General features: G+C 38.8%; 2 pseudogenes; both read right to left on the minus strand.

Annotated features, from left to right (window-relative positions):
- Nucleotides 1-8,970: 8,970 nt before the first annotated feature.
- LOC112435950 (odorant receptor 131-2 pseudogene) lies at nt 8,971-9,853 on the minus strand (annotated as a pseudogene).
- A 641-nt stretch (nt 9,854-10,494) lies between these two features.
- LOC112433020 (odorant receptor 131-2 pseudogene) lies at nt 10,495-11,363 on the minus strand (annotated as a pseudogene).
- Nucleotides 11,364-15,235: the final 3,872 nt, after the last annotated feature.

The following is a 15,235-nucleotide window of genomic DNA, read 5'->3' on the forward strand; positions in this document are numbered from 1 at the left end:
ATGATGCTACATTCTTTAGAGCAGTAGCATTCTGTTAGCATTCAGCTTAGCACAACAACAACAACAACAAAAAGACGCTCTCTCACCCAGGAAACACACAGAGAGAGAGCGTCACCCTGTAATCATGGCAACCGTAACGCTGCCACCTGGAACAACAGAACATAGCTGTCAAACAAAACCCAAACAGTCCTGACCCGCCACAATATGAAACAGGAAAGTACCGCCGTGTAATCCATTTATTTCAACAAAGTAACTGTATTCTAAATACCACATTTTTAAATGGTAACTGTAACGGAATACAGTTACTCATATTTTGTATTTTAAATACGTAACAGCGGTACATGTATTCCGTTACTCCCCAACACTGCATATATGCCCTATAGCTGCAGAAAAGGCTAACGTTGTTATCTTTTTACAAAAAAACAGCTAAACATGAGAGGTTTTTGGACAAAGTGTGTGTTCTTCATTCTTTAAGCACCGGTTCGAGCACCGTTTAAGCACTGGCAGAGTTTCAAAAGTACCAGTTTGGTACTGGTATCGGATAAAACCTAAACAATACCCATCCCTACTTACAAATAGTTTCTGATTTAAAAGTCAGATGCAAAAGGGTTTCCTCTTTTTACAATATAAAAAGAGGAAACGGGCATGATCTTTTGGCCAGGATCTTTTTTTACGTCAGCCAGCTCGGTTCCCATCAGGCGCCGTTCTGTGGAAGTGGCCCCCACAATGGGAGTAAATACCTGGCTGGAACATTCTGTCAGGTTGGAGGGCAAGAAAAAGACCCAAAACACAGGGCTTCCTGGTTAGCAACAGCAAATTTATTTATGCTTGGACACATCTTTTGTAAATACAATATTCAGTTTCACTGTTATGCTGATGACACCCAGCTTTATCTGTCTACTAAACCTATTTTTGCTTTCCCTCTGTCCTCTCTCACCCTCTGTTTAGCTGAACATCATGGTTCAATAGTACTAAACTCAATAGTAACAAATCAGAGCTTCTCCAGGTAAATTAGCAGATGTTGGTTCTCTGAGAAAGGCAATCTCCAAACTGTATTATGTGCTTCTTCAGGCAAGGAAGCATATTAAATGGGAAGGGTATAACAAACAAAAGCTGAGAGAGGATTTGTAATTTTCATTGGTACTCAGCAAGTTCAATATCTTGGAGAGACCACTGCTGGAAGAACATTATTAGATTTTTCAAAACCCCTCATCAAACTAGATATAAAAATGGGACAGTGGAATGCTGGAGAAGATGTGTATCACAAGTGGCACATCATTACCATATCTTTTGGGATTTCCCTAACTTAAAAAATTACTGGCTGGCGATTCATAAAACTCTGTGTGAGGTCTTAAATATAAAATTTGATATTAATTTTGTAAATTTGTACTTGGAACTGGTTGCTGGTTCGGTCCGGGGAGGGAACACATAGCTCTTACAAGCACTATTAGCGGCCAGCTAAAAATTAATAACCAGAAAGTGGCAAAATCCAACTCCGCCAACACTTGAGGATTGGTTTCATGTGATTTTTGAGATATTTAAAATGGAAAAATCGACATTCTCCATAAAAATTTGAAAAGACCAATTCTACAAAATATGGAATAAATGGACTTGCTTGTCCCCCCTCCACCCTGAATTTAGATAATACCAGCCCTGAATTGGTGTATCTCCCATGCACTGTACAATGTCAGGTCAACCCTCTACTTCACAATATGTATTAATTGTACTTTATGTAAATAAGTTAAACATGCTGCACTTTGTATACACTGTCAAGCCACCGAGTTCACTTTTTGTTATTTGAATGAAAAACAAAAGGACTAAGAAAAAATTCTTTTTTTTTGACTAAATAATATCAATGCCCTTTATTGTAACATGTTCTTTTTCAATAAAAATATAATTTAAAAAAGAAGGGGCTTTTTATTATTATTATTATTATTATTAGTAGTAGTAGTAGTAGTAGTAGTAGTGGTAGTAGTAGTAGTAGTAGTGGTAGTAGTAGTAGTACAGTGAGCAAAGAACAGTGAAGTTTCAAAAATGTGATCCCTTCCATGGCAACTCCCGACTCTGTTCAGTGTTCTTGATCTGTGGTGTGTGAGGTGAAATCCAAAACACAATATTTACAGCTGTGCACTGCTCCTGCCAGCCCTCTCCTTCCCAGGTTCCTCACAAAACAAGACACGACGATTAGTTAAATTTTTTTCTTAGTTAATGGATAAAGACAGACTCACCCTGGAGCTGGGGCTGTACTCATTATGTCACCCAATGAGCCAGCATTGACGAAGTTCAGCCTCTCTGTCAAGTAGTAGGCTAGATGATGAAGATCATCAGCAGAGGCCGGTGAATCTTGATTGGCTTTAGCGCAGAACCTCCAAAGGCCTGGTATGACTCATACACTGGCACACAGACCACACACACACATACCCACATAAAAGGAAGCAGGGGAGCGGGAGAGAACATAACAAAATGGCAGGTCAACCAGAAAGAACTGATGGACCATTACAAAACCCTTATTCTGAAAGTTCAGAAAAAGTGGTTGAATGTTGAATGTAACCAACTGCCATAGTTACTGCCAGAGAAAAAAACTATATCCTGTTGATTTAGATTTTTATAAACTCCTACCCTGATAAGTCTGTGAAAAATAAATGTGCTGATTTTTTTTCCCTACGTATTGCATCTTTTAGGTATTTATTGCACAAAATTAGTAAAAGTTTGTCTTCTATGTTTCAGATCCTAATTCTTTTTTTTCTAATTATTCTGTTATATTGGGACAAATATGTAATAAAAATCATGCCTCATGCCACGGCATTCCAGTGGATTTGTTGCATTAGCCAAGTAAAACTCAAGATCGCAACCCTGAAATGTTGACATGATGTGACGGGACACCTGCAGTGTTTAGTCCATTTAAATTGAAAACTGGTTCATTTTTCCCATTGCTTAAAGATGCTGGGAAATGATCTTCCAGGCAACTCAATATAACCCCATGGCAGGGCATATGGGATATGACAAAACTGTGGAGCAAAGAATGGCACAATTTTATTGGCCTGGCCTCTGCGCAGATATGTGTCGATGGTCCGCATTCAGCCGCATTGTCAACTGGTTAACCAGCCAGCCATTCCAAAAGCTCCTTTGTGTGAGTTACCATTAATTGATGTCCCATTTGGCCACATATGCATGGACCTCATCGGTCCATTTCACCAGAGTGCACATGGATATAACTTTTTATTAGTTCTGGTGGATTAGCAATGCTATACCCTGAAGCAGTGCTGTTGCGCTTCATTTCTGCAAAGGTTGTGGCGCAGGCTCTGTTTCATGCCATCTTCCAAGTTGGCATCCCAAAAGAGATACTGACTGACAAGGCCACATTGTTCATGTCTTGCAAACTGTATGAATGTACAGCTGTATTAATTATTGGTGCAACGGTTAAATCTAAAAGAAAAGTGTCTGGACTTCTTTAAGTTCCTTGAAGACGTTTCACACCTCATCTGAGCAGCTTCTTCAGTTCTTCAGAACTAAGAACACAGCAGACATCTCAGTGATTACAAACATTTACGTGACTCAGTTGCATGTGGAAGACCCACAGAAACTTTTGATGGCTTTAGACAAGAGGTTGTCTGTAACTGATTAAAAAAAGATTAGAAGATGGAAAAGTATGCTGCCTTTGTTTTGTAAGGCAATGAGTATTAGTGATGGTAAATTTGATTCTTTTTACTGAATCGAGTGTTAATGAGTCACTCACCAAAGTGAATCGGGTTTTTTGAGTCATTTGATTCACTGAGTCAGTTGACCAGAGAGTGCAAAAATTTTACATTTTCACTCAAACTTAATTTGTTTCCCTTTTCATGTAAATCCCACTGCTAAGATGAATGATTAAAAAAAACAACAACAGCAACTATTTTATAGAGAAAAAAGAGCAAAAACATTTCTAAAATTAAGCAATTTCCTATCAAAATTGCTTAATAAACATTTATTTTGTTTATTTATATTTCATTAGTATTTTCCTTAAGTGTGTCAAATATATATTTTCTCATCTAAATGTCCACTGCGCTCTGTGAGCCAGGGGGCAGTAATGCGCCTTAACATTGGTTGCCAACCAAGAAGAAGAAGAAGAAGCTGTGAGCCGGGGGGGGGGGTGTGAGTGAGTGATTCGTTAGCTCGCTCGATGATTCAACACAGGAGGGGAGGGGGTTAGTGAGTCCTGAGTGATTCGTTCGCTCAGTCTTTGATTCAGCACAGGAGGGAGGGGGTTAGTGAGTCCTGAGTGATTCGTTCGCTCACTCTATGATTCAGCACAGGAGGGAGGGGGTGAGTGAGTGAGTGAGTGATTCGTTCGCTCTATGATTCAGCACAGGAGGGAGGGGGTGAGCGAGTCCTGAGTGATTCGCTTATGCTTACGATTCAGCACAGGAAGCGAGGGGGTGTGTCACTACCCGATCCGTACCGGAAACCCGATCGGTACCCCGCATGCGCAAATCTTACGTCACTTCCTCTCTTTGCCAACATTGCGACATTCAATATATTTGACTGATACGGTTAGCGCCCAGTTAGCTCCTAGCATTTCTCAACAGCTCTGCCTCCTTTTCGACTGCCCGGGACATTTAAACAATGGATAATCCGTATACAAAGAAATTCATGCTTTTCTCCTCAACAGAGAGCATCCCCCGATTGAGCAACAGCGCCGTAAAATAAGAAGAATGGCGCCTAATTACAGAGTTAATAATGCAGACTTTGTAATATCGCACGTGTAGATTCATCAGCCAGATGAAGTGTTTACTGACAATTGACAGTGATAGCGCACATCATCATCACTATTCCAACAATCCTCTCCTCACAGACAAGCATAAACACACTCGACTATCGCTAAATCAAATTTAACACACGTTTGTAATGACGCTAATTCAGTTTACAATAGGGTTTATTCGCTCGGTCAGCAGGTGGCGGTATCCTCGTACACTGGGGAGTAAACTGCCATTAAACGAACAGAAGAAGAAAAAAAAAACATCTGCACATGCGCGGTACGGATCGGGTAGACCCGATTTGTACGGTCAGACTTTACACATGCTTTACACATGCGCAGTAAGGATTAATTTGAAGCTTACAGCAACTAAGAATAACAATAACACATGAAACTTCTTTCTACTGTGTTGTCATCGTCCCCTAGCACCCATTCTCCTCAGCATCGATGCCTCTAAATAGGTAATTGATGGTATACTCAGGAGACTTTGTAGTAAACTCAACATAACTGACCTAAAAGAATTGAAAAGTTGTTGTTTGCTGAGGAGGCAATCACCTGTAGTTAGTGCAACAAGTGAGACTACATCCCATTATTTTGGCTCTATGTCTTAAAAACTCCTAAAGTGATGTGACTGTGACAGGTACTAGGTCTGTTTGTGAGGTATTCAGTTAAGTGAAAACTGTCCTTTCTTTACTAAGCATTGTCTCTTAATTTTCCATAAATGAGAAAGTTAAAAATAGCAGAGTTTTGTATTTTTTTTCGGCCTTTGATTATATCAAACTGTATAGAGACAAGTGCATAACACATGTAAGAAAGACTTGAAAAACATCAGACATTTATATCCTAAAACTGATCACACATAGATTGACCAGTTGGTAGGTTTACTGATGCTAGGTGTATTTTAAAGATATGTGGCTACTTCAGCTCATCTGTAACCCACCCAGCAGAGACCTCATGGTCCCATTCGTGGCTAATATAGGTAAAATAATTTGCTAATAACTTACAATTCAAAACGGAGAAGAGAAGTCAGATGCAAAATGTATTGTTTTTTCTTCAGGTATTTTTCCTCATTATTCTCTCTTTTAAGTGCACATATCAATTTTTGTTGTATTTTGTCTTGCTAAAGCAGTTAATGAAAAGTGGGTAACTGTCACAGCTGGAAGCCAGAATGTGGAGTGGACCCAAAAAACAAATTCGAGCCAAGAAACAGAACTTTGACGTGAACAAGGGTTTTATTTACGGTGGCATGAAGGTACAAGAGGATAAGAACATGAACTGTGAAATACAGTGAATGTGAACTAAGAACAAACTGTGACATACTAGGAAACATGAATGAAGTGGAGACTAGGAAGACAAGCTTTGAGTAAACTGTGAGATGCTATGAACTAGCATGGTGTTACTGGGATTATTAAATATGTGTATATGGGTGAATGCCTTTATTGATGAAACTTCATTCATTATAAACCTGGTGTCCTATAAACAGTGTTGGGGAGTAACGGAATACATGTACCGCCGTTACGTATTTAAAATACAAAATATGACTAACTGTATTCCGTTACGGTTACCGTTTAAAAAGGTGGTATTCAGAATACAGTTACTTTGTTGAAATAAATGGATTACACTGCGGTACTTTCCTGTTTCATTTTGTCGCGGGTCAGGACTGTTTGGGTTTTGTTTGACAGCTACGTTCTGTTGTTCCAGGCGGCAGCGTTACGGTTGCCATGGTTACAGGGCAACGCTCTCTCTCTCTCTCTGCGACTGTGTGTTTCCTGGGTGAGAGAGCGCCTTTTCGTTGTTGTTGTTGTTGTGCTAAGCTAACAGACAGAATGCTACAAGCATAGCTCTAAAGAATGTAGCATCATGGGCAGTATAGTCCGTGTTGCAGGGAGAATGGACTGCCATACACGTTATGGGTCTGTGAGCGCGAGGAGGGAGAAAAAGGGGAGTGGAAAGGTACGAGTTGTCATCGAGGAAAAACGGGAGCTGGAAGCATGTAAATATAATAATAACCACTTCAGCCAAGAAGAGTGCCTGACGAGCCCAGTTGTAAGTAAGCTATTAAGACTCGACTGTACGCTGTGTTCGTGTTTTCCTCCGAAAACAATAAGTTCCGTTGGAGCAGCCTTTCAACGCCTCTCTCTGTCTCTCGCAAAAAAAGTTGACCCACACAACAAAGTAAAGCTATTTTTCGGCTACGAGCCGACAGGGACCCCGCTGTATTAGTCAGAGGTCCCTTTACTACAGTTCGGAGTCGCGGACCTTCAGTAATAGTAATAAATCACACAGCAATAGTACATTCACGTTGTTGTAAAAAGCATGATAATATATTAAGTAATCCAAAGTATTCAGAATACGTTACTGTCATTGAGTAACGTAACGGAATACGTTACAGAATACATTTTGGGGCATGTATTCTGTAATCTGTAATGGAATACATTTTAAAAGTAACCTTCCCAACACTGCCTATAAACCTGCATGTTTTTCAGTTAAAACCATTACTATGAACTTTATTATAGCATATCATATTAGTTATTAACTTCTGTCTCTCTTCCACAGCATGTCTTTCATCCTGTTTTCCTTCTGTCACCCCAACTGGTCGCAGCAGATCGCTGCCCCTCCCTGACCATGGTTCTGCTGCAGGTTTCTTCCTGTTAACAGGGAGTTTTTCCTCCCCACTGTCGCCAAAGTGCTTGCGCATAGGGGGTCATATGATTGTTGGGTTTTTCTCTGTACCTATGAAGCGCCTTGAGGTGACTTTTGTTGTGATTTGGTGCTATATAAATAAAATTGAATTGAATTATTATTTTAGGCAAAGAGTAAAACATCTGTGCTATAGCTTTAAGAGAACCATCATTATTAGCAAAGGCTGATATTAGCTTGGTATAATATCAAGTTAAATGGTAAAGCTGCAGTTTTACTGTAAATCAGTCAAAATCCATCCACTTCTGCTTATCCTTTTTCAATTCAATTCAATTTTATTTATATAGCGCCAAATCACAACAGCAGTCGCCTCAAGGCGCTTTATATTGCACAATAATAGATAGAGAGAAAAACCCAACAATCATATGACCCCCTATGAGCAAGCACGTTGGCGACAGTGGGAAGGAAAAACTCCCTTTTAACAGGAAGAAACCTCCGGCAGAACCAGGCTCAGGGAGGGGCGGCAATCTGCTGTGACCGGTTGGTGTGAGAGAAGGAAGACAGGATAAAGACGTGATGTGGAAGAGAGACAGAGATTAATAACAGGTATGATTCAATGCAGAGAGGTCTATTAACACATAGTGAGTGAGAAAGGTGACTGGAAAGGAAAAACTCAGTGCATCATGGGAATCCCCCGGCAGCCTACGTCTATTGCAGCACAACTAAGGGAGGATTCAGGGTCACCTGGTCCAGCCCTGACTATATGCTTTAGCAAAAAGGAAAGTTTTGAGCCTAATCTTAAAAGGCTCAAAACCAAAAATACAAAATCAAACCAAAACGTGAGAACTGAAAATACTGGGTCAAACTGATCCAGAACCGTGATACTTATTGCTGTGAGGCAACAGTGCTGGCAACAGTGCTAACCACCGTGCAACCATGCTGCCTTCAGTCAACACCAAAATCAGTTTTATTTTATTTTTAAACTCAGATTATTAAATATACAATCAATTAAACTAATACTTTACTGAATAATTACTGAAAAACACAAATGATAATTGGTTAATTAATAAAAAAAAGCTGGCTTAAGGGAAAGAACCACCACAGAGGCTATAGCTATCTGAGCATCTAATCGTAGTTGTGAACATATTGAGCGATAAATCTGATTTTCCTTTCTGTAACTGAAAATAAATAATTATATCATAAAATAGTAAATTAAAAGATAAAAATATTATTTTAAAAAGTGTGCATTGTTATGAACATAGATGTGGGCATTGTGTGTTACTGATTCAACTGGAATATGGCTATATAGTTAGAAAAGACTACCAGATCACATCCTTATTTAGATAGTTTTAAATTCATTCATTTATTTAAAAGGGTAAATTGTCCCTGACAGATAGTTTCTGATTGAAAAGTCAAATGCATAAAGGTTTCCTCTTTTTACAGTAAAACAACACATGACATACACAACAGCTAAACACAAAACCACCTCTTCAAATAGTGGGAAGATAAAGATTAATAAATAATCAATAGGATCAAAATGAATGAATGCTTTGTTAAACAATGAATGTAAACATTATAATTATAATTGATATAGCATGTCAAATTAGGTTTCTTTTGAACATGATGAAGTAAGCAAAAGATTTAAGTGAAAAAAATAATTTTTCATCCCTGAGTCCATAAATGAGAGGACTCAGACACCTTGGAACAATACTAAATAATAAATAATTAAAATATCTGAAATTTCAAAATAAATTAAAATGAATCTGAAGGACTGTGTTTTCTATAAATGGGGTAGGCAGCTAGATGAGACAGAGGATCAGCTAGAAAGTATGAAGGATCACTGTTTTGAGGCCTTTGTGTATTGACTTCTTATCCTCTCCTGATGCAGCTTTGGCCACTTTCATTATTTGAACATATGAGAAAATAATAATAATCCTCATAATCAAGAAATAAAACTGATGTATTGCTGATTGAACTTGATCCTGCCACCTGTAAAGAATAAACAACTCAACAGTGCAAATCACATATTTTCTGTAGAAGTTAAGTGAGGCAGAAGCAAAGAACATGGACGGAATAATTATGCATGGTCCAGAGCTGAGAACATGAATGATCAGGATACAGTACATAGTGCTGCGTGTGGACCACAGCTGTCCATGACACAGGGGCATGCAAATGGCCACATAGCGCTCCAGAGTCATTGCTGTCAGAGTAACTGGTGTGACAATAGTATGCAGAAGCGCAAAAATAGTGATGATTATACACAACCACACTTGTACTGCAAAATGAAAATAGGTTAAGATTACCAGGATAGTAATGTTATAGAAAATAAGATGTAGCATGCAGATGTGTGAAAGGATTCTTTTTTTTTTTTTTTTTTAGAAAAGTCAGGATGAGCAACATGTTGATAAAAAGACAAATTGTTAGAAGAATCTGCACAAAGTTTTTGCGAGATCTCGCAAAAAAGATCTTGCAAAAGTTCATCTTAGTTTTTTTTTCTGCTATGTCCCTTGCGGGGCTCCGTAGGATTATGATCAGTACCATAGAAGTTTGTCAAAATAACATTATTCCATCTTCATCATTCTTCCCCATTCACATAACAGCAATAAAATAAAAGTAGTATTTGTTTTCATATATCATTTGTTTGTCACATAATCCTGACTTTCAATGATATTTTTTAGGTCTTGTCATGTTGCACATACTTAATCATTTATAAATTTCAGTTAAATTATGTTGCAACAATTCATAACAGATAAAGCTAAATCAATCAAGCTGCAACATCATAAAAACTCTACAATTCATTCTGAGAAAGTGAATCATCTTCTATTAGGAAAAAAATCCCTGGGACAAATTGTGTAGATACACTTAACATTTATTTAAATTTTATTTTATTATTTTAAACGTATGTGTAAACTGCACCGGAAAAGTGACATGTAACTGCAGAGTTTTGTTTAAATGCATAACAATATAGCATCACTGAACATATACAGGAAAGCAAGTTGCAAAACTACGATTAATTCAAAATTAATCATTATTTACATAAAATTACTGTTGCATATTTAAACAGTCATTTCCTGTATGGTCTGAGGAAATATGAATGGCAGCATTTATATTTCTGATGTAACTCAAATTATGTTTATTTTGAACAGGATGAAGTAGGCATAAGACTTTTCAGTACAAGAAAAAAATGTTCATCCCTGAGGCCATAGATCAGAGGACTCAGGCACCTTGGAGCAATACTAAACATAATGTAGTTAGAATATCTGACATCTATAAATAACCTTAAATCAATCTGAAGCACTGCAGTTTCAATGAATGGGCACCACAGCTGAATGAGACAGAGCAACAACTGGAAAGCATGAAGGATCACTGTTTTGAGTCCTTTATGTGTCAACTTCTTTTTATCTCCTGATGCTGCTTTGGCCACTTTCATTATTTGAACATATGAGTATGCAATAGTGATGCCCATAATCAAGAAATAACATTGAAACACAGCTGATCGAACATGATCCTGCCATCTGTAAAGAGTAAATGCCTCTACACTACATATCATGGATTGCTTGTAGAACTTAAGTGAGGCAGAAGCAAAGAACATGGACGGAATAATTATGCATGGTCCAGAGCTGAGAACATGAATGATCAGGATACAGTACATAGTGCTGTGTGTGGACCACAGCTGTCCATGACGCAGGGGCATACAAATGGCCACATAGCGCTCCAGAGTCATTGCTGTCAGAGTAACTGGTGTGACAAAAGTATACATAAGCACAAAAATAGTGATGATTATACACAACCACACTTGTATTCTAAATTCAAAATAGGTTAAGATTACCAGGATATCACTCACAAATAACAAAATGCTGTCCGACAGTAATGTTACAGAAAATAAGATGTAGCGTGCAGATGTGTGAAACGATTCTTTTTTTATAAAAGTCAGGATGAGCAACATGTTAATACAAAGAAATATTATTACCAGAATCTGCACAATAATCATCCGGTCATTAGGTCGCTGCAAAAAAACATTATTCACTGAGTTGTTATCTGCCATATAGAATTGAAGCACTTCTCAGAGTTGACAAAGTGTCATTATTAAATGAATTTTAAAAAACCAAAAATTAAGAGCAGTAAAGAAATCTTCTACTGTCTTCTGTAGCCAAATATCTTCTGCTGGACTGCTGGAGTTGTCTGACGGATGACTGTGCATCATTATTTTAATGGTTACAGCCTTCGAGAACAACGATCACACAAAACCTTGCTACGCAGTGTCGTCAGCTTCCTTTCACACCCATTCCCCTCGATGCCACAATACTATTGATAGATGGAGCAGTCAAGAGAGTTTTTTTTTCTTGTTGCCTGTCCCGTTCCATACTTTAGTAATCAGAATTGTTTTCTGAAGGCCAGGAAAGATGCCCAACGGATTTATTTTTTCAAGTGGAGAAAATATGGCAATGCCATATTGGTCCACTTGATTGGTCCATATTATTATTCTTTATTTTATTTTATTTTATTTTATTTTATGTTAAGTTATGACAAATTGGACAGACATTTAAACAGTAAAGGAGAAAGAGAAAGAAAGAAAGGGAGAAAGAAAAACGGGTGGAAAGGGGGACTGTAGGAGCAGACTGAGAAAATCTGTTGTATCACCTGTTAAAAGAAGAAAAAAGAAAACAAACAACCAGAGAACAACACAATACAGAGATCAAAGCAACAACCTAGATACATGTAAGTAACACTAAATGCTAAATATTGAATGTTATTGAGCAGCACGCAAGATTGACAACGCTCAATATGCTTTAAGGTAGCAGCCAAGGAAGATATATTTTGTGTCTGTGAGCACCCGTGTGTACACCTGTGTGTGTGAGCGCACTTGAGTTCAAAAGGTTTATCCATGTAACGACCTGCTAGAGCAGTGGTGCGGGGAGGGAGGGCAATGGCTCTGTAATGGCGGTATGAAAAAAACTGAATGCTTTCACGCTGCTACCATAATGAACATGTTTTTGGACTGGGCTTTCACACAAACACAAAACAGAGGTTGAAGCATCGCCAAATATGTTTCCAAACCAACTTCCTTGCCAGCCAAAAAATAGAACACATAATGAAGCATATCTTGCCTTTGGCTTCACCTGCACAACACCTGTCGTGCCAAGGTAGGTATCCCCGACAGGATTTGTTTCCTCTTTGTCCTTGTAAAACAAAGGGGGGCCTAGCAACAAAAGTTTGGGAACCACTGTGCTAGAGGGTGTAGGGAGCCATAGCCCTGCCCCCCAGAGCATGAAGCAGACATGGAGGAGACCCAGGACCGAACATCCACAGGTCTCCCAGAGTGCGAAAGCCTAAAGATGACCACCGGAGAGGCAACTGCGCCACCTTCCCGGAAAGAGCTGAGGAGAGCACCAGATGTGAGGTCACCCTGCAGCCACAGTGCAGAAGCCAAGGTGCAGAAGCTACAGGGAACTACTGTGACGAGCCTGCAGCCTCTGCCAGCAGCCAGTCGTGCCAGAGCGGACCGAGCCCCGGTCCCATAGGCATGAGGTCCGAGGGCACCCAACCTCCCGGAAGGGGCCCGACCTGGCCACAGGTGCCAGGCCCTGCCAAGCTGCCGCTGGGAGTACATCAGGTACATACCTGAGCACTCAGCCCCGGACACCGAGAACCACCAACGCACCGACAGCTGAGGACATCAGCCACCAGCAGGGAGTGTGGTGGGGGGAGATAGGCCTCCACACCTAGGGGGGCCTGAGATGTTCCCAGAGAGGCGGCGTCATGTTGCTGCTTGCTGTTCTAAAGTGCATTTATTAAATATGTGTATGTATATATTAGAGATGGACCGATCTGATATTACGTATCGGTATCAGTCCGATACTGACGTAAATTACTGGATCGGATATCGGAGAGAAATAAAAAACATAATCGATCCATTAAATATCAAAAAAGCACCTCACAAAACTTGAGACATGGCGTAACTCGGCTCATAACCGTAGCACGTAGGAGCAGTATGCGTCAAGTGATAGAGTGGCTGTGTGTATTTGTAGCCTCGCTACCAATCCGGCATTTCATCCCCGAGGAAGTTATCCCAGAGAGAAAGCAAGTGTGTAACTTCATCTCTGAATGTTTGTAAAGCATTCCCGCGTTAAGCTTAACAACCAATATTTGGAGCAACTGCCTCTTCTCCCTCCCTCTCCTGCTGCTGCTTCAATCATGAAACTGATCAATGATCAGCTGATCGGCTTCTCTGTCACGAGTCCGTCTCTCTTGTTTGTTTATCGCCCACTTCGCGCCAGATAGAGGAAACCAGCGGCTGAACAACAGCAGCACGTTTAAGCTTAATAATCTGTTGTTAGAATTTATTTAATATTACTTTCTAAACCAGGATCCTTTTCTAGGTAGCTGACGGCTGGTAACTGTGCAGGGGCGGATCTAGAAAAGTTTAGCTAGGAGGGCCAAGAGGGCATAAACAGGGAAAAGGAGGGCACAATTTTTTTTTTTGCTGGGAGTTTTAGAACCCTATTAGTTAGGTTGCTTACTCTTTAAAATACCAGAATAGGTAGGATGGAGTAGGTTTAAGTTTATTAGATTGATCAGTATTGCTGAACTATGAAATATTTTGGGCGCAGTAAATTTTTTGCATACAGGTTTAAAAGAATAGCTTCAGTGTTTTGGGGGTTTTTTTGTTTGTTTTTTTACTTGAGTATGAACTTAGACAAAAAGCAGCAAGATATTTAAAAAACAGTTTTATTTGATTAAAAAACACACTATATCGGATTCATATCGGTATTGGGAGATATCCAAATTTATGATATCAGTATCGGTCATAAAAAAGTGATATTGTGCCATCTCTAGTATATATATACACACACACACAGCTGTCCATGACGCAGGGGCATACAAATGGCCACATAGCGCTCCAGAGTCATTGCTGTCAGAGTAACTGGTGTGACAATAGTATGCAGAAGCGCAAAAATAGTGATGATTATACACAACCACACTTGTATTGCAAATTGAAAATAGGTTAAGATTACCAGGTTATCACTCACAAATAACAAAATGTTGTCCGACAGTAATGTTACAGAAAATAAGATGTAGCGTGCAGATGTGTGAAAGGATTCTTTAAAAAAAAAAAAAAAGTCAGGATGAGCAACATGTTGATAAAAAGATAAATTATTAGCAGAATCTGCATAAAGTTTTTGCGAGATCTCTCAAAAAAGATCTTGCAAAAGTTCATCTTAGTTTTTTTTTTCTGCTATGTCCCTTGCGGGGCTCCGTAGGATTATGATCAGTACCATAGAAGTTTGTCAAAATAACATTATTCCATCTTCATCATTCTTCCCCATTCACATAACAGCAATAAAATAAAAGTAGTATTTGTTTTCATATATCATTTGTTTGTCACATAATCCTGACTTTCAATGATATTTTTTAGGTCTTGTCATGTTGCACATACTTAATCATTTATAAATTTCAGTTGAATTATTTTGCAACAATTCATAACAGATAAAGCTAAATCAATCAAGCTGCAACATCATAAAAACTCTACAATTCATTCTGAGAAAGTGAATCATCTTCTAATAGGAAAAGAAATTCTCTTGGACAAATTGTGTAGATACACTTAACATTTATTTAAATTTTATTTTATTATTTTAAACGTATGTGTGAACTGCACCGGAAAAGTGACATGTAACTGCAGAGTTTTGTTTAAATGCATAAAAATATAGCATCACTGAACATATACAGGAAAGCAAGTTGCAAAACTAGTAATAATTTAAAATTAATCATTATTTACATAAAATTACTCTTGCATATTGAAGCAGTCATTTCCTGTATGGTCTGAGGAAATATGAATGGCAGCATTTATATTTCTGATGTAAC

Source organism: Maylandia zebra, linkage group LG14 (assembly GCF_041146795.1).
Source record: "Maylandia zebra isolate NMK-2024a linkage group LG14, Mzebra_GT3a, whole genome shotgun sequence".
NCBI lineage: Eukaryota > Metazoa > Chordata > Actinopteri > Cichliformes > Cichlidae > Maylandia > Maylandia zebra.